At 39.1% G+C, this 20545-nt stretch overlaps 1 protein-coding gene across 1 annotated transcript in view; it reads left to right on the top strand.

The window, feature by feature from the left end:
- The first annotated feature begins 6041 nt into the window (after positions 1 to 6041).
- The window catches only part of RALGPS2 (Ral GEF with PH domain and SH3 binding motif 2), a 154315-nt gene continuing 139811 nt past the window's right edge, over positions 6042 to 20545 (top strand). Inside the window, exon 1 of the mRNA XM_060088552.1 lies at positions 6042 to 6184. The gene's annotated coding sequence lies outside the window, so the exon portion shown is untranslated. The remainder of the gene's footprint in view (positions 6185 to 20545) is intronic.

Genomic DNA, 20545 nt, shown 5'->3' with positions numbered 1-20545 from the left:
TTAGGCAAAACATACCTTGTTTTAACGTGTCTTTCTCTGATTATCAGTAAGGGTAGACGTATTTTCATAGGTTTTATTTTTATTTTTTCTCCTGTGGTGATTTCAGTTTTGACCTTGTAGAGGTTGAACTGATGATAAGTGTCCTCATCTAGATGCCATAGAGGCAATTAGACATGTGGTACTGAAGTCTGGGTAAGTTTCACCAGTGGAGCAGTGATAGTTGAAACAGTAAGGTCATAAAAATTCCCTTTATAATCATAAAAAGAAGGGAATACAAGGCCCTTAGGAAACAGCGTTAGCAAAGAGGAAAAGAGAAAGTACTAGAAACTGAGCAATAAGCTCAGGTAGAAAGAAAGCTCAGCAGTTGTAGAGATAGAAGTAGAATCAAGATTGTGCTCTGACATGCTAACTGGTTAAAGAATTTTGGGTAAGTCTTGAATCTCTGAGCCACAGTTTCCTCATTTCTAAAATAAAAACATTAGATAAGATGTCTCTTTCACTATAAAATTCATTGTTTCTATAATTTTAACCCAAGAGATGAGACGATTTCATGGGAGTAGTTAACAATTTAAGAAAGTATGTAGGGTTTGGCAGTGAGGTGGTCATTTAAAATAATTAGGATGTTACAGTCTATGGATGGCTTACTTCTGTTGCTGCTTTTTTTGAAATTCTAATTTTTTTTTAAAAAAGCTTTTTATTTGGAAATAATTTCAGATTTATAGAAGAGTTACAAGGAATACCCAAACACCATTTACTCAGAGTTACCTATTGTTAACATTTTAGCTCTTTTGTTTTACAACTTTTGTTTTCTCTCCTCTCTCTCTCTCTCTCTCTATATATATATATATGTGTGTGTGTGTGTGTGTATTTACACACTGACACGTGTGTGTATATATATATTCCCCCCCCCCAACCTTACATACATCCTAGTCCTTTACTCCTAAATACTGTAGTATTTAGGGACATAATCACAGTACAGTTATGAATTTCGGTGATTTTAACGTTGATACAATACTTTAATCAATCTACCATCTGTTTTCCAACTAATCTAATAATGTGCTTTATAGAATTTTTCCCCTCCAGTAAAGGATCTGATCTAGTATCTCATATTGCATTTAGTTGTCATGGCTCTTTAGCTGGGATATTTTCACAACTTTTGTCTTTTGTGGCCTTGACATCTTGAAGAATACAGCCCCCACCCCCCTTAAAAAAACGACAACAGAAAGTTCCTCATTTGGGATTTATCTGATTGTTCCTCATTAGATTCCTCATTAGATTTCCTCATTTCCTCATTAGATGCTGTGTCCTCTGGGAATTGCATCTTGGGGCAAACAATGTCCATCTGTCCCTCATTCGTGATGTTAATTTTGATTACCTGGTCAAGGTTTTGTTCAACTTCTCCAGTGTATAATTACTGTTTTTCCTTCCTTGCAGCTAATAGGATGTCTATAGGAAGAATTCTAAGATGATGCAAATATCCTGTTCCTCATCAAAATTTCTCCCTACAGTTGGCATCCATTGATGGTTCTTGTCTTACCCAAACTTTGCTACTATGGTTGCAAAATGATGATTGCCCAACTCCAGTACTCCCTCCACATTTACCTGTTGGCATTCAACATTCTAGCATAAGTGAGAGTACTTCCTTCTTCTCTATTTATTTAATCTATTTATTACTGGTATGGATTTATGAACTCCTGTTGCTGTTTTTTAATTCTAACCTTAATTTGAATGCAGGGTATATGAGTATAAGGAAACTACTGTGATGATCATCACTGACAAAGATTCTCACCTTCCATTAAGTGTCTAGAACAATGCCTAGAATTTTTATAAAGGAAGGAGAATGCGATAATAATTTACTTATCTGGTAAACTCAATTTTCAAAATATAGAGGAAAATATGAAAGTAGGTAAATGGATTTTATACTAAATAAATGCCCCAAAGTATCAGAGTTGTTTTAGCATTTTCTGAGGTTCTTTACTCCTACTTTATACATGTATTTTTAAAATATTGGTTATTTGGCTAGCATATTAAGACAGTTCAAAGGGAGGTGTGAGTGTGTACACAATCAGTGCTGTAGCAGCGGTGCAAGAAGGGACAGCAGGGGGATCAGTCATTAGCACCGTCCAGATCAATTAGACTCAAAGGAGTGCAGGAACATAGTAGGCCATAATTATTTATTGTAGAGTGAAGGGTACTAAGTACTTCTAAGCTTCTGGGGACATCTTGGTATTACAGCTTTTGTATTTAAGACACCTCTGGGTCATTAGGTATAGGTTAAGCTACACCACGTTTTATTAGTTTAAGGCAGAGAAACAAGTGATATTTCAGAAAAAAAATCAATACAAGTGGTTTAAATGAAGCTATTACTAGCACTTGCAGATGAAAACCTCAGTTATCTAGAATATCTAATTATGTTCAATCCCTCACTGCCCCCTTTCCTTACACTGCCATATAAATGAGGCATTACTGAAATTGTCCTTAAAGTTAATATTGAAAATTATTAGTTCATGCAAACATTTATTTGTACACTAGCTGGTCTCCCCAAGAGTTGTTCCAGAGAAACATTAATCTTAAGTAAATACATCCCTGCTGATCCACACCCTGCATAGAGTTGCCCTTGTGAGAGATAGCTCAGTCGTAAAATAAGGCCTTATGCCTTTTGAAATTTGTTGCTCATATTTGAACGGACTGGTGATTATCTTTGTTCTTCGTATCTTAGTATCTGTGGCATGTCTCTCTCGATTCGGGAATTGTGGCAGGCTCTCCTAGTAACTTGGTGTCAGTTTTCTGGAGAATGTCTGTCTATCCCTTCAAAGACCCCTGTGCATTTGAATTTTGGATATGCTACTTTGCCTATATTTTCAATCAGAATATTGCAAACATAACAGATTTTTTCAAAATGTCCAGCCAATATATATATTTGAAAAAAAGATTACAGCCCAGAGAAATAATAGATATATGTTATTACTGAAATTCTGTTGGTTGCAATAGAGTTAGGTGTTACTGAAATAATTAGCTCTCTTGTGACACCAGTTCGATTTTGTTTTGACAGCTGTAATGAGATGAGTTGTTTGTTGATTCGGTTTTTTTTGCAGTGGTGGTCTCTTGTCTTTGAAACTGCTTGTTCTACATCTAAATGAGTTCCTTGGCTTATCCCTTGGAAATATATTGATGGACAGTAATAAAACTGTTACATAATGGTGATTCTTCTGAAACTACTTTAAAGCATATTGAATTCTTATTGATTTCTATTTTATATAATGGCATTTCTATTTTATACATTAGTACTTTTTGTTATACTAAGACTTTGCATATTTCTTGTCTTTGGCAAAAGCAGATGGAAAACATAAAGCAATTCAGAGAATTTAACAGTGATAAAAGATACTCTGGTGAAGAAAATTTGCTGCTCGTACTCTTTGGGTGTAAGAAGTCATTGTTTTCATTTACATATCAGTGAATCGGAAGGGACACTGACTTTCTAAAATAATTTCTAAGCTATGGCAAAAAAAAAAAAACATTGAGAATGAACTTTTTTCTGTATTTTTACACACAAATTCTTAACCTTAACCAAGTTCAGAAATTTGAACTTAACATAACTCTAAAGGTTAATAAAAATACTATTTTACAAGTTATTAACATGAGTATTAAATTCAGTATGTATAAGAGTTTAGTATCTCCATGGCCTAGCTTCATGAGTCACATGGCTTTTTCTCTTCGGAGTCCAAATGAAAACTTCACTGCTCTTACAGTAAACTGTGAAAATTATTGGCAGATGTAGGAACACAGGCTCATTTGTTTTTATGAAACCCTAATTCAAGTTTAAAGTAGTTGCAAGACATTTATACAAAATAGAATTCCCTGTTGTTCCTCAGTTTTCCCATTTTTTTAAAAGTAGTGATAATGGGATATATATACATATATGCTTATAAATATATACATATATAATTGTTGTATGTATTACTGTCGGCACATAGCCATCTACCTTTTCCTTAACCTTTTTTTTGCCACTTCTTTTTTTTTTGAATTTTATTTTTATACAGCAGGTTCTTATTAGTTATCTATTTTATACAAATTAGTGTATACATGTCAATCCCAATCTCCCAATTCATCCCACCCCCCACTGCTTTCCCCCCTTGGTGTCCATATGTTTGTTCTCTACATCTGTGTCTCTTATTTCTGCCTTACTAACACTTAAAAAAGATTAAACATTTACCCAACTTGATTTACCCAACTGGAAGGATTTTTCCTCTAATTGCTAATTCTGTTTGCCTGTTGTTCCTTTGGAACTTGAAGCAATTGACATCTAGGGGAAAACTTCTTGTATGCATCATACATTTCTCCCCTTTTCACCAGTAGTCTGGTTTCCCTTTTTTTTGTCCCTTGGTCTATTCTCATTTGAAAGTTTTTTGGGTTTTTTTGTTTTGTTTTGTTTTTGGTTTCTCTGCTTCTAGTGAGTTCATCATGATTCTTTTTTTTTTTTTTTTGCTGTACGCGGGCCTCTCACTGCTGTGGCCTCTCCCGTTGCGGAGCACAGGCTCCGGACACACAGGCTCCGCGGCCATGGCTCGCGGGCCCAGCCGCTCCGCGGCATGTGGGATCTTCCGGGATCGGGGCACGAACCCGTGTCCCCTGCATCGGCAGGCGGACTCTCAACCACTGCGCCACCAGGGAAGCCCCATCATGATTCTTTTTAAGACTTTCTTTAAAAGTAAATGAAATAAAAATGAAGAACCATGAACTTAACCTATTTTTTTTTTTTTTTTTTGCTTTTGTTTTTTAACCTACCACAGGTCGGTGGAGGAGAAGGGGGCTTTAAAGAAGTAACTCTATTTGAGAGAAAGGGGTTGAAGGGCATTCAAGCTTCCCTAACTAGAGTGAAGGGCTATGACACAAGGCAGTCAAAGCAGGAAATAATTAGCATTCTTCAATATCACGATTAATCCATTCTGTTTAGTGGCTATTAAAGAGAGGAAAGAAACCAAATGAGAACAATTTTGGCCCTTTCATGTTTTATGCACAATGCTGGTACACAGTATTCCTTCCACATTCTACTGCATATTGCCTAGAGAAAGAGCTGCAGATCATCCAATAATCATCCATTTCTAAATGGTCTAATGATAGCATATACAAAGGTGGCTTACTTAAAACCTTCCATTTATAGTCACACTGCATCAAGTGGTGCTAATTCTAAGTAGGCCACCGCATACAGTGCACCCTCTGAAACAACACCCTTTCACTGTTTAACCAAATCCATTCCTTTTTCATTCACAGGAAAGATTTAATATTTCAGAATCTTGTTCTTGCATTCAACGTGAAAAGACTGCTCACCTGGAACTCATCAATCTGAGACCCAAGGGATGCCAAATTTCTGTCATTTGCTCATTAAGCCAAGGGCATCACACAAAGGCCTACTTCTAACGCCTCTCGAATCTTAATGTGTGAGAGTATTGATCACTATAATTTATGATCCTACGGCAGTGGGGTGGCTCTTCACATTTGGAACCCCCTCACTTGTGCGCAGCGACTTCTGAAAACACGGCTGGCGCGGGCAGGGTATTTGATCTGGAGCCCAAGAGTTTCCAGACTTTGTTCTCTGGCCTTAAAGACGAGGTGCCTGCGCTGAAGGAGACGGCCACCACAGGGGATTTCACCGTGGAGGGCCGGATGCGGGGAACGGATGGCGGGGCTGCTGCGGGGGCCCCACCTGTCCGTCCGCCAACCCTTCCCGCCCCCTCGTTTGGCCGGTAGCGGCCCCTCCTTTGGGCCGGCACCCAGCAGATGGACTGCGGCTGTTGGCGCGCGCCGCGGCCGCAGGCCCCCTGCAGCAGCTGGGCTCCGCACAGCTGAAGAGCCGCTGGCTGGGCGCGCGCCGGGAAGACCCCGCCGGCCGCGGCGCTCGGGGCCCGCGCGAGCGCGCTCGGTTGGTGCGCGAGCGCAGCTCCGCCCCGCCGGCTCGGCGCGCGCCCCCGCCCAGTCCGCTCTCCTCCCCCACCCCCAGCGCGGATGGGGTGGATCCAGCTCACTCCCCTCCCCTGAGTGGCCGCGGCGGCGGCCGGCGCTGAATGAGAGACGCCGACTGCTCCGGTCGCCGAGCGCTAGCCTAGGCGGCGGCGGCTGCAAAGCGGTGGAGCGGGGGGCCGGCGCCGTCTTTCCAGTCTCCGAGGCGTCTGCCGCGGCTGCACAGGTCGGTGCCCTCGCTGTGGGCCTGGTGCGGAGCCTCGGTGGGCGGTGCGGGGGAGGGAAGGTGGGAGCGCTGCGCCTAGCCGGGCTGCGCGGAGCCGCAGCGGCGGCGGCGGCGGCGCGGGGAATGGCGGCGGCTCGGGCGCTGCGGTGTGTTGATCTCCTGGCCGCGGGCCCCGGTGCTGCTCGCCCTCGGCGAGGAGAGAGGGCTGCGGGGCTCGGGCTGAGGGAGGAGGGGGCCCGGCGTCTGGGAACCCAGGGCCGCGCCTCCCTCGGCGGCTCGCTCTCGGCGTCAGGAGGCGGCCATGGGGTCCCGGCTCCGGGTCTCTGTCGCGAGGCCGGGGGCGCGGCGACCCTCCGAGCCCGCCTCGCCTCCCTCTCTCCTGGGTGGCGGAAGCCCCCGGGCTCCGCCCGCGCTACCCTGGCGCCCAGCGGCGCCTCAGCCTCCCTTCAGGTGAGCGGGAGCTGGCACTCCGGGAGCCGGGACCCGCCGAGCCGGGCCACACCCCCTCCCCGGCCCTCGCAGCTGCGCCCCCGAAGCCCGGCCGCCCAGCTGGCCGCCTGCGGACCCGCAGTCTCGCGGTCAGGGTGACCTGTTGCGGAGCGGTCTGCAGCCCTAGTCGCCCGCCGGCCTCGGACCCAGAAAGGGGGTCCTGCGCTGGCCCCGGGCCGGGCGCGCGGCAGGACGCGGGGCCTGGAGCGCTGCCCGAGATCCGGTGCTGTACCGCTAGGAACGGGCATATTGAAAAAAAGAAGAGGTTCCCCACGATCTGATCAAACAGTTGCAAATATCCGGGATTCTATTGCAGTATCGGATTAGGCAGGCTCATAAACACCATGCTTTGGAGGTGATTTGGGAAAAACCCGAGCCAGGCTCGAGAAGCTGTTATCTGTATCTGGAAAATAGCAGTAAACCTGTGCGGAGCTACATTATCCCCCACCTGCCCCCATCAAAGCGCTTTTCCTGTAGCTGTGTGTTGTAGACGCAGGCCAGTTTCAGTGTACGTGGACGTGTTTGGGAAGAAGCTGCGAGCTGATAGGAGGTACCTGAGTACAAATGTTAATTTGTTTTAACTGGGAGGGGTGAGGGAGGAGGAAGAAAGGGCACTGATGTTAGCTGTGGAGGAGGGGCCATTGAAACACTAAATTTCTGTTTTAAGAGAACGCTAAAAAGAAATATCGAATACCTGGCGTTTAAGACCGTAAAGTAGGAAATACAGGCAGCAGTTAATTGAGCTTTATCTTTTACATGCCCTGGGTTTTAAAATTTCAACGCTATAGTTGCTGTAGAGAGCTTTGTTTTCGTACCAGTGTTTATGAGTTGGTGTTTTCTGTATTCACCATCAGATCGACTTTGTGTAAGTCTCTCTGAAGATGACCATCAGAATTTTGGGAAACTTCTCGATCCGTGCAGCATTGTATTATAGTCATAGCAAGTCATAGCTTGCTAGCTGTAAAAGCCTGTTCCATCCAGATAATTATGCTTATCCTAGTGCTGTAAAATCATAATGTGTATTACTGTTACTGCTGCATATTTTACTGTAGACTTTAGAATTATAAAGGAACTTATCCAAACAGTGTTATTTTAATAAAAAGAACCTCTTTCTCAAGCTCTGTAGGCATAAAGTTTATCATCTAGCTTCAAAGATTTGGAAAGTACTTGTCTTACTAGCTTAAAGGACATGTGTAAGGACATAAGATGCCTTTTTGAATAAATAATTTTAACAATTTATTTTAAACTTAGTTTTTCCCTTTTTAAAATTCAGTATAATAATTTTGAAATGGTAAGATCTACTTTTTTTTCATTTTATTCATTCATTGACCTTTCTTTCAATTAAGGAATTTGACTTTAAAATACTCAGGGTGGGACTCTGGAAATATTGTTCATTTTGGCTAAATTATTCCAGATTGCAACAGAACTTTAAAGATAGTGCTTGTGTTATCAATATTGCAACATGCTTTTCTAATGTATATTTTGATTATCAGGAAGAACAGACCAAAATCTCCTGAGGGAAAGTATAACTACTATGAAACTGGCTTTGTTAATCTTTTACTTTGTGTACTTTTATTATACATGTGAGTAATGTATTTGTGTGTGTTTATGTATCTAGTTATTGTCTTTTTCAGCTTTTTGTGTCATTACAGTTGAGACAGTAGTTTTTTTTAGTGAATGATGGATAGATGTACAGGTGAAATTGCTCTGTTGCAACTTAAAACACTTCAGCTTTTGTCCAGAGGTCCAGTTTGTTCATTCATTCATTCTACACATGTTTATTGGGTTCCTGTTTGGTGCCAGTTAGTTGTCTAGATGTTGGTGATACAACAGAGAAAAAGACGGGTCTGTGCCCTGATGGAGCTTAAAGGGTAAGTAGGCAAAAATAGTCTACTGCTTCATTGTCAGATAACACTGTTTAGTGTTAGTTTAAAAGTTTCAGAAGTAAAAACCCCTCTGATGAGTTTTTTTGGTTAAGGATATTTGTTGTGTTTTTCCTTCTAAGAATAGTGGGAATTATTACTCAGTGAACAAAAGCATTAAGACAGTTGTTTTAAAAATATGCTGATGTTTATGTACTTTGGGTATCTGGTTCCCAAGTACACCAGAAATAAACATTCTACCTGAAGTCACATGACGCACAGTTTACATGCGGTTAAACAGCTTTATTCTTTTGGTTTATATAGTTAAATGTTTGCTAAAAATGCTCTCTTGACACTTGTTTATAAGGGAGTCTAATTCTTTTTTTTTTTAAGTCTAAATTTAAAAAAAAAATCATCTTTTCTTCTTCTGGCTGTGTATGTGTGAGTGGACCAAGGTCCCGTTGTTCTTCCTTAGAATCTGATAACCATTATCACTAAAATCAGAATTTTGACTGAAAGTGATAGTTGTTTTTTTTAATTAAAATATAAACATTGGTGTAGTTCTTCACCGATTACAAAGCTTTTTAATATATATTATTGATACTTCAGTATTTTGGTACTTCTTATTTACAGGAGTGCCAACAATTAACACTGACCTTACGTAGGCATTATTATCTCCATTTTAGATGAGGAAATGTGTTTAAAGATGTTAGCACATCACCAATAAGCAAGTAGTGAACCTAAACCCAAGTTGTAGCTCTTACTATAATGCGGTGCTCCACCTGGGGAGTGTGGATGGGGAGAGCATTATCATCCAGTGCGACAGTACAGCTACTAGCCTGCTTTTCCAGAAATTTCAAAATAATTTTTAAACTTTAAGCCCAACCGTTAATTGAGATTTAATTAATTGAATTTGTTTTCTTTTTGTGAGTTAAACTTTAAGACCTACTTAAAATCTAAAAGTACTGCTTTTTTTGCTATATAAAAAAAGGCAGTTTGGATTCACTTCTAATAGTATAAGTGTTTTGAGAATAAGACATTAAAATCAGTCCTCTTTTCTGAATATGAGGTTTTTATTGTGTAACAACTGTATTTGGAATAAAACGTCGCTTCAATCTGGATGCTACATTTTTTTAGTTATTCAATTTTCAATAAAAAGATAATTCAGTAGCCTGAAACTCTGGTTTAGGGTTTCTCTTTAGTGAGAAAATGAAGATCGGATGCGAATAATTTTGGTAACTTGGAATTAATCTGGAATCTTTCTTGATTAACATCTTGAACTTTTGATTTAGGAAAACTTTTAACTATGTAATAGGAATAAAAACACTGGAATTTGAAGTGTGTGGCATCCACCTGTTCTATGGAGAGAAAAAAGTTTGTATAAATTTAGTCAGTCACTTTAATAAGTAATGGCTAGTTAGGGATGTAGGAAGAGTATGAACAGCAATGTTCATAGGACTTAGCTTGACGGTGCCTGGCAGTTTATGTATGCCACTACAGGGAACTCTGGTACTGGCTTTTGAATGATACATGGCTTTAGAGTATGAGAGGCTTAAAATGAAGCTCTCACCTTGAGCTTAATTGATACCCTTCTGTTATTTTATTTACATAACCCTTTCTCAAAACAGATTTTTCCTTTTTATCTCGATTTCCTTTTTGTTGACTCTTGGATGGCCCTTTTCTGAAAACCCTACCTAAACAGCATCCCCACTACACTCTACCCTCACCTTTATTTGTCTTCACAACATTAATTTATCTGACATTATAACATACATTGATTTGTTTATTATCTTCTTCCCTCTGGATATAAACTTCATGAGGGCAGGGACTTAATTTTGTTCACTCATGTATTCCTAGCACCTAGAAAAGTACCTGGCATAGTTAATACCCAGATAAAATTTGTGGAGTGAGTGAGTTAATTGGTATTAAATGATACAAAACTCACTAGTTTTGTTTGTTTTTTGAAAAAAAAATTAACTTTTGACTTTAAATAATATAACTGTGCAGTTAAAAAGAAAGCTGTACTATAAGACTTAAAATGAAGAACACCACTCCCCTGTACAACTTTCCCGGCCAGGTCCTGCTCTTAGAGCAACCATTTTTGATACTTTTAGCTGTGTTTTTCTAATATTTACTTCCATATTTTAAGATATTACTTGTTTTTCAGTTTTAGATATCTGTTGGCTTCCTCCTGTGGAAGACGAGTCTATCTATGCTTTTGGGTTCTTATGCCACCTGAACTTCCTCTCCCTTTATCTCCTAATATAGTTATAGCATGCTGTTTATTGTTTACATTGTTATGATTTTGTATGCATGTTTATTGTTGAACTGTGCAGTGTACTATGATGATATTTCTTGGAGTTAAAATTTTTTCTTTTTTGTTTTGTGCTTAGTTTCCTATTTGTCTCTGTTTTTTTTCCAGAAACTGTCTCAGTATGTTCAGACACATCAGGTAATTGATCATTCGATTTTTTTTTTATTGGAAAAATCCCAGGGCTCTCCGTCCTTTTGCTCAGACCTACAAGGGGGCTCTCCACTCTGCTTGGTCTTAGCTTGTGATTTCCCTTCATGATTCTGGGAATTCTCTTTGCCTTTTCCCTGCATTAGAGCCTATGGTCTCTCGATCCATGTTTCCTCTTTCTCCGATTTACCCCTTCGTTTTGGTGAAATACATCCCTCAGTATCTTTCAAGAAAGGGTATTTGAGGAGGTGAAATTTTTGAGATGTTTGTATTGCTGAAAATATCTTCTTTCTACCCTGACACCTGGTTGATAATTTGGCTGGTCTGGGTATAGAATTCTAAGGTGAAATAATTTTCCCTCAAAATTTAAGGGATTGTACTATAATTTTCTAGCTTCAAGTGGTTGTTGAAAAGTGTTATGCCCTTTAGTCTTCATCCTTTATATGTGACCTGTTTCTGTTAAGATCCTTTCTTTGTCATCAGTCTCTGATATGTCTCTGATGTTGTATGGGTCTTGTGTGGATCTTACTTCATTTCTTATGCATGGGACTTAGTGGGCCTTTTCAACCAGCAGTGTCTGTATTAGATGAGAGCGGAGATGATCTAGTACAAGGCTCAGCCAGTTTTTTTCTTTAAAGGGCTGAATAGTAAGTCTTTTAGACTTTGTGGGCAGTACAGTCATCACTACTACTCAGCTTTGCTTTTGTAGTGTGAAAGCAGCCATAGACATAGACTTGTGGCACAGGTGGAAGGATTAGCCTTTGAGCTTTACTAGGAGTAGGGAGAGTTTGTCTACAGAATTGGGGGAGAAGAACAGAATATATGGACAGAGACATGATGGTGGTAGCTTGAGGAAGTTCTCATCTGAGGTTTTCTGTTAATGTATGAGAAGCAAGATCATTAGCTGAGAGTAAGGAAGAATGGGAGTATGTATTGGAGGTTTGACAAGAGGGAAAATACGTGACATAATCATCAAAGAGTGGGAAAGGGAATAGAATAGAGTAGAAGAAAATAGAATAGAGAAATATAGTGTGATTGCCAGTCAGCATTAAGGGCCTATTTGAGAGAGATGATTCTGAATTTCATGTTCCTGACTTCAATAGGAATACCTCTAAAATCTCATCAAGTATGACATCTTACTAAAGGTTTTGTGGGTTTTTTTCCCCATCAGATAAGGTTTTAAAAATTAATCATCAGAACGATTTTCATACATAAGTACTATATACATATAAATGTGTATATTTTTATACATACAAACGTGGCCTGTATAACTGCTTATTTCTAGAGAAATGCCAAAAGAGAGTATTATAATTTTTCCCAAATACAAATTTTGATTTAGAAATCATTCGTTTATTCATTTTTTAAAAGCCATGGAGCATTTTCTATGTTCCAGGAATAGTTCTTGGTGCTGGGGATACAGCTAAAAACAAAAAGACAAAAACATTTGCCTTTATTACATTTATATTTTAACTAACTAACATAATTAAATTAAACACACACAGAGACGTTAACAAGAAAGGAAAATTATGCAGAAAAGAGAACATAATAGATGTTATTAACTGTATTTTTTTCAGCTTTATTGAGGTATAATTGACAAATAAAATTGTAAGACATTTAAAGTATACAACATGATAATTTGATACATGTATACATTGTGAAGGTATCCCCCCATTGAGTTAATTAATACACCTGTCACCTCATATAGTTTTTTTTTTTTTTTTTTGGTGAGAACACTAAAGTTCTACTTTTTAAGCAAATTTCAGTTTTACAATACAGTGTTATCAACTATAGTTACCATATGATATACATTAAATCCTCAGACTTCTTTCTTATAACTGAAAGTTTATACTACCATTTTACCAACCTCTCCCTATTTCCCACACCTTACTATAAGTTTTTGATAATATAACTGTAAAAGATTAAGAAATACCTTATAGTCTTAGTTTTGTAAGAGTTTTTTCTTATAATATCATAAGTATTGCATTTTATCAAGTGCTTTTTCTGTATTGTTAGAAATGATCATATATATTTTCTCCATTAATCTGTTAATAGGATGTATTACATTAATAGTTTGCATTGTTGCGTCCAACCCTATGTAGCTGTGTTGCATTCGGTTTTTTCTTCCTCTAACTGCTGAACTTGATTTGCCACTGCCTTAGAGCTTTTTAAAATTTTACTTTTATCAGTAGATACATTTATCAGAGATTTATATGTATCTGTTTTGACTTCAGAGTTGTGGTAGGTTCATAAAATGAGTTGTGCAGCTTTCCCTTTTATTCTATTCTCTGAAATAATTTTGTAACATAGGAATTATGTGTTCCTTGAAGGAACTATAGATGTAATGTCATATTACATTATAATGTAATATAGATGTAATGTCAAAGGTGAAAAATAAAGTTTCTAGAGGAAAACATAGAAAAATATCTACATGACCCTATGGTAGGGAGAGGTTTTTGTTAAACAAGACATAAGGTGTACCAGAAAAGAACAACTGATAAGTTTTTCTTCACTAAATAAGAACTTATGTTCATCAAAGGATACTATTAAGAGAGTGAAAAGACAAGTGACACAGTGGAGAAAGTGTCTGCAATACTTAGAGTACAACAGTGGACTTGTATCCAGAGTATATGAAAAATATACAAGTCAATTAAAAAAAAATACAGGCAACCCAATTTTATCTATCTATCTATCTATTTATTTTGCTGTACTTGGGCCTCTCACTTTTGTGGCCTCTCCCATTGCAGGGCACAGGCTCCGGACGCGCAGGCTCAGCGGCCATGGCTCATGGGCCCAGCCGCTCCGCGGCATGTGGGATCTTCCTGGACCGGGGCACGAACCCGCGTCCCCTGCATCGGTAGGTGGACTCTCAACCACTGCGCCACCAGGGAAGCCCCCCAATTTTAAAACAAATGGGCGGAAGTTCAGAAAAGGCATTTATGAAATGAATTATCCATATGGCCAAGGTGAAAGGTACTCACACATAATTTTCAGGGAATTGCAAATTAAAACTATCATGTGATATGACTACATACCCACCAGAAATGGTGTAAATGAAAAAAACCTGAAAATACTAAGTGTTGACAAGAATGGAAAGCATTTGGGACACTCATCCATTTCAGATGGGTTTGAAAATTGGTACAGACACTTTGGAAAATTCTTTAGGTAGCATATGCTAAAGCTCTACATGTGTATGCCGTATGATCCATCAATTTCACTTCTTGGTATAGACCCAACAGAAATCAATATATATGCACATCAAAAGACATGGACTTTAGAAGAAACATAGGGGTACATTTTCATGACCTTGGATGTGACACCAAAAACAGGAACAACAAAACAAAAATGAGATAAATTGTATTTCATCAAAATTTAAAACTTGTCCTTCGAAGGACACCATCAGGAAAGTGAAAAGATAACCCACAAAATGGGAGAAGAGGGCTTCCCTGGTGGCTCAGTGGTTGAGTGTCCACCTGCTGATGCAGGGGCCACGGGTCCGTGCCCCGGTCCGGGAAGATCCCACGTGCTGCGCAGCGGCTGGGCCCGTGAGCCATGGCCGCTGAGCCTGTGCATCTGGAGCCTATTTAAAAATGGGCAGAGGGGGCTTCCCTGGTGGCGCAGTGGTTGAGAGTCCACCTGCCAATGCAGGGGACGCGGGTTCGTGCCCGGTCCGGGAAGATCCCACATGCCGTGGAGCAGCTGGGCCCGTGAGCCATGGCCGCTGAGCCTGCACGTCCGGAGCCTGTGCCCCGCAACGGGAGAGGCCGCGACAGTGAGAGGCCCACGTACCACAAAAAAAAAAAAAAAAAAAAAAAAGGGCAGAGGATCTGAATAGGCATTTCTCAAAGAAGTTATACAGTAAGCACATGAAAAAATGCTCAACATCATTAGCTATAAGGGAAGAGAAGTTAAACCATGATGAGAAACCCCTTCACACTACTAGAATGGCTAGAATCAAAAAGTTAGATGATAACAAGTATAGAGGTGGATGTTGAGAAATTGAATCCCTCATCCACTAATAGGAATGTAAAACTATAGCTACTTTGGAAGATAGCATGGCAGTTCTTAAGATGATTAAACAGAGTTACCATATGACCCAGCAGTTCTTTCCTAGGTATATTCCCAAGGGAGATGAAAACATGTCTCCACAAAATATTGTTCACAGATGATTATGGCAGCATTATTCATTGTAGGCAAAAAAAAAAATGGAAACAACTCAAATGTCTGTTACCCAACAAGTGAATAAACAAAATGTGACATATCTATACATTGGATTATTATTTAGCCCTTAAAAGGAGTAAGGTACTGATGCATGTTACATCATCAGTAAATCTTGAAAATATTATGCTAGGTGAAAGAAGGAGCCACAAAAGGCCACATATTATATGATTCCATTCATATGAAATATGCAGAACAGGGAAATCTGTAGAGACAGAAAATAGATTAGTGGTTGCTTGAGGTTGGGGCTAGGGAATGGGGAGGTCTAAGGAGTGTGGGGTTTCTTTTTAAGATGATAAGAATGTTCTAAAATTGACTATAGTGATCGTTCTACATGCCATTGAATTGTATACTTTTTCTCGGGGGCCGTGCTGCGCAGCTTGTGGGATCCTAGCTCCCCAGCCAGGGATTGAACCCAGGCCCTTGGCAGTGAAATCTCAGAGTCCTAACCACTGGACCGCCAGGGAAGTCCCTGAATTGTATACTGTAAATGGGTGAATTGTATGGTATGTGAATTACATCTCAAAGCTGATTTAAAAAAAAACAAGACTTGGCAGAAATAATCAGTGATGTGAGGACATTGTCACCATATTTAATTGAGAAAAGCAAGATACAGAGGAATATATAAAATACCCATTTTAGTAAAACAAACAATAAAAACTCTGTGTGTGTGTGAGAGTATAAGTGATCTTGTAAGGCGGAAAATGTTGCACATCAAATATAAACATTTGTTACCTAGTTGGTCTAAGGTAAAAAGGAGAGGGAGGGAAAGAAGGGAGACAATAACTTAAAGGAAAAGGGGTTGATTTAGAAAAAACAGCATTTATAACATCATTTCAGTTACGTAAGACATAAATCTTAAAATGGTAGTTGTCTATATGGTGAGGTACCAGGGTTTTTTTCTTTATCATGTTTTTCTGGGTTTGATCCTTTTTGTTTTATTAATACAAATATCTGAAACTAAATTAAGAAGCAATACAAATAAAATAAGTTATGAAATCTGAAAAAATATAGCAGTTTTTTACATAATGGTTCCCAACTGGAAGCAAGCCAAATGTCCGTCAGCAGAATAAATGGAGCAATAATTTGTAGTATGCTCTATACTGGAATACTATACATCAGTGAAAAAGAAGGAACTACTGCTATACCTAGCAAATGTGGGTGAATATCACAAAATGTTGAAAGAAACCAGACACAAAAGAGCATGTACTGTGTGATTCTCTTTTTTTGAAGTTCAGGAAAAGGTCAAACTCATCTATGTTGATGGAAGTCAGAGCAGTGGTTAGTGGTTGGGACTACGGGAGCAAGACTCCTGGAGTGCTGGAATTGCTTTATATCTTTATTTGGTTGGTGGTTGCATGCATGTCTACATAGTAAAAATTCATAAATACATTTCAGTATTTGTGTATATCGCAATAAAAAAAGTAAAACACATTAAGCCAGAAAAAAAGAAGTTTTTAAAAATCTGGTGTTCATATAAAAAGTCTTTGTATACTTCCAAGGTTAGTTATATCACTTCAAAAGACAGTTTCTCTCTACCCTTATTTTTAATGGCTGTATTGTATCACTTTGTGTGGGTGTATCATAATTTATTTAAGCAATCTCTTAATGGACACTTAGGTTGTTTCTAACTTTTATATACTATGAAGAGTGATAGAGTTTGCTTTTTTTTAATACATCTTCCTGTACTTTTTTGATGATTTCCTTTTTTTATAAAATTTTATTATTTATTTTTGGCTGCATTGGGTCTCATTGCTGTGTGTGGGCTTTCTCTAGTGGCATGTGGGGGCTACTCTTCATTGCAGTGCACGGACTCCTCATTGCAGTGGCCTCACGTTGTGGAGCATGGGGTTCAGTAGTTGCAGCATGAGGGCTCAGTAGTTGCTACATGAGGGCTTCAGTAGTTGTGGCACGTGGGCTTCGTACCTGTGGCTCGTGGGCTCTAGAGCCGAGGCTCATTAGTTGTGGCACGTGGGCTTGGTTGCTCCGCAGCATGTGGGATCTTCCCAGACTAGGGCTTGGACCTGTGTCCCCTGCATTGGCAGGCGGATTCTTCTTCTTCTTCTTTTTTTTTTTTTAACATCTTTATTGGCGTATAACTGCTTTACAATGGTGTGTTAGTTTCTGCTGTTCCCCTCCCTCTTGGGTCTCCCTCCAACCCTCCCTATCCCACCCCTCTAGGTGGTCACACAGCACTGAGCTGATCTCCCCATGCAGTGCAACTGCTTCCCACTAGCTATCTGTTTTACATTTGGTAGTGTATATATGTCAATGCTACTCTCTCACTTCGTCCCAGCTTACCCTTCCCCCTCCCCATGTCCTCAAGTCCATTCTCTGTGTCTGCGTCTTTATTCCTGTCCTGCCCCTAGGTTTGTCAGAACCATTTTTTTGCTGTTGTTCAGATTCCATATATATGTGTTAGCATACAGTATTTGTTTTTCTCTTTCTGACTTACTTCACTCTGTATGACAGACTCTAGGTCCACCCACCTCACTACAAATAACTCAATTTCGTTTCTTTTTATGGCTGAGTAATATTCCATTGCATACATGTGCCACATCGTCTTTATCCATTCGTCTGTCAGTGGACACTTATGTTGCTTCCATGTCCTGACTATTGTAAATAGTGCTGCAATGAACATTGTGGTACATGACTCTTTTTGCATTACAGTTTTCTCAGGGTATATGCCCAGTACTGGAATTGCTGGGTTGTATGGTAGTTCTATTTTTAGTTTTTTAAGGAACCTCTATACTGTTCTCCACAGTGGGCAGGCAGATTCTTAACCTCTGCGCCACCAGGGAAGTCCCTCTAATAATTTCCTTTTGATGAATTTCTAAAAGGAGGATGGAGTGCTGTTTCGAGGTTAAGTATATTTGCATTTTTGCCCATGGCGTATAATTGTTTGTTTCTCTATACTCTTACTGACTTGGTGATTAGCTTTAAAAACATAAATATTGATCTGTAATGTAATAAAATTCTCCTTGTTTTAATTTGCATTTTTAAACTTTTTCAGTGAAGTTTATATTTTCATGTTTTCAGGCATTTGTGTATAATTTCCTTTTCATATCTTATATTCTTATTGCTCAGTCTCTTAAAAGTCTTTTAAGGAGATAAGTCAGATAAACAAAAAGTACATAAACATTAATACAGTTAACCCCTCAGAAAGAGAAAGACAGATACCATATGATATCACTTAACATGTGGAATCTAAAATAGGACACAAATGAACTTATCTATGGAACAGAAACAGACTCACAGATACAGAGAACAGACTTGTGGTTGCCAAGGCGCGGGGTTGGGGGAGGATTGGGTGTTTGGAATTAGCAGATGCAAACTGTTAAACATAGAATGGATAAACAACAAGGTCCTATTGTATAGCACAGGAAGCTATTTTCAATATCCTGTGATAAACCGTAATGGGAAAAAAAATACAGTTAACCCATAACTTAAGAAATGAAACATAACCAGTGCAGTTGAAGCACCCTATTACTTAACATGTTAGAGCTCTTTACATATGAAGAATATTGTTTGTGTTGGTTGTTGTAGATCTTTTCCCTATTTTATTTTTTTGTCACCTCACTTATTTTATTAAATCTAAGTTGGCTTCAGTTGTGAGATACACTGTGTAACGTACAGTTAAGGATAGAAATATGCTGTCAGTTAAACCATGACACTCTTAGTTTTAAGAGGCATCCTGATTTCAGAGATGTTAAACGATGAGAAAATATTCATCCTAGAATTGATGAAGTACATGTGTTCTGCTGTCTATGTGTGTCATGTTTTCTTTGGTCAGATTTATCAGTCTTCTACTGTTTCTGTTTTTCTGTTATCAGTCCTAGACTTTCCTGTGCCAACATTAAAAAAAATTCACCTATGTTTACTTTTTGTATTTTTATGCCTTAAATGTTTTTCATCTTTAATTCATCCTGTTTATTTTAATGTAAGATCTAATTTTTGTCTTTTTATCCAAATAGCCAGTTGTCATAAAGTTAAAGGCCACTCACAGTTTTTTGAACAAGGAATGAATGATATATTCAGATGTACTTGTTTGAAAAATAGTAATATGGCTATGGATTTTGGTTGGGTTTAGTCTAAAAATTATCAGTTGGATTATCTATTAAATATATATCTTAAACAATTAATTAATTTGCAGTGAAAGGAATATGAATGTTACAGCTATGATTTCACCTTGCCTTAAATAATAATGCATCTGAGTATTCTTGGAATCAAATAATTAATTAAATTTAAAATAATTTTTTGCAGCCTAGGCAATGGTTTTAATCCTGTGCTTAAAGTTTGTATGAATCTGGGCAAGTTACTTAATTTAACATTCAGCTTCCCTATTTGTAAAATGGGCATAAGAGTGTCTTCTCATAGGATCACTGTGAACATTAAATGAGAAAGTGTAAGTAGAGTACTTAGCTGAATTAGTTCTTCACTCTTCCTCCTTTTGGGACCTTGAAGATCAAGTGTACCTATCGCAGCCTAGCTTTTCTTGTATCTGGGGTTACTCTAGATCTCTAGGGTTCCTAGAGTAAATTATCTGTTAGACCTCTTCAAATTCTGATTTAGATTTCTCAGGGTTTGATTAGAATTTTTCTGGCCTTCTGGAATTAGCTTACGTGACAAATCTATATGATTTCTGTTGCTGCTCTTAAGCTCCTCTTCTGTGAATGTGCTGAAATTGTCGTAGATTTTAGGGTTTTGTAGGTAGGGGATTTGTATGTATTTTAGGTTTGATTGACATAACATTTATTCTCTAAATTGTCACTAGGATAACCTCTGCTGCTTTTCTTTTACAGTTTGGATTTGTGGATATATTTTTTTGTAGGTTTGTGTGGTTCAGATGCTCTATGAGGGTACAGGGGTAAGTCTATTAAAAGAAAAATGTTTTGAGGATATCCTTTGGATAAGAAACTCCGCTTTTGACTTGCTTCTTTTTTTTGTTTTTTTGTTTTTTGTTTTGTTTTTGTGGTATGCGGGCCTCTCACTGTTGTGGCCTCTCCCGCTGCGGAGCACAGGCTCCAGACGCGCAGGCTCAACAGCCATGGCTCACGGGCCCAGCCGCTCCGCGGCATGTGGGATCCTCCCAGACCGGGGCACGAACCCGTGTCCCCTGCATCGGCAGGCGGACTCTCAACCACTGCGCCACCAGGGAAGCCCGACTTGCTTCTTTTTGTCAACAGTATTTCTGAATGTTTTCTTTGAGCCCAGTACTTGTGAATGTTACCATAGAAGAATAAGTTTTAGATCTTGCACTCGTTGTTTACATCTTCTTGGTGAGAGATGAAGTCTTATATGTGAGTGAAACCACAGTAAATAACATGAGATCGT

The sequence above is a fragment of the Mesoplodon densirostris genome, chromosome 2 (genome assembly GCF_025265405.1).
Source record: "Mesoplodon densirostris isolate mMesDen1 chromosome 2, mMesDen1 primary haplotype, whole genome shotgun sequence".
Classification (NCBI taxonomy): domain Eukaryota; kingdom Metazoa; phylum Chordata; class Mammalia; order Artiodactyla; family Ziphiidae; genus Mesoplodon; species Mesoplodon densirostris.
Note: the sequence above shows the minus strand (reverse complement) of the source record. Positions and strands in the feature narration are given on the sequence as shown.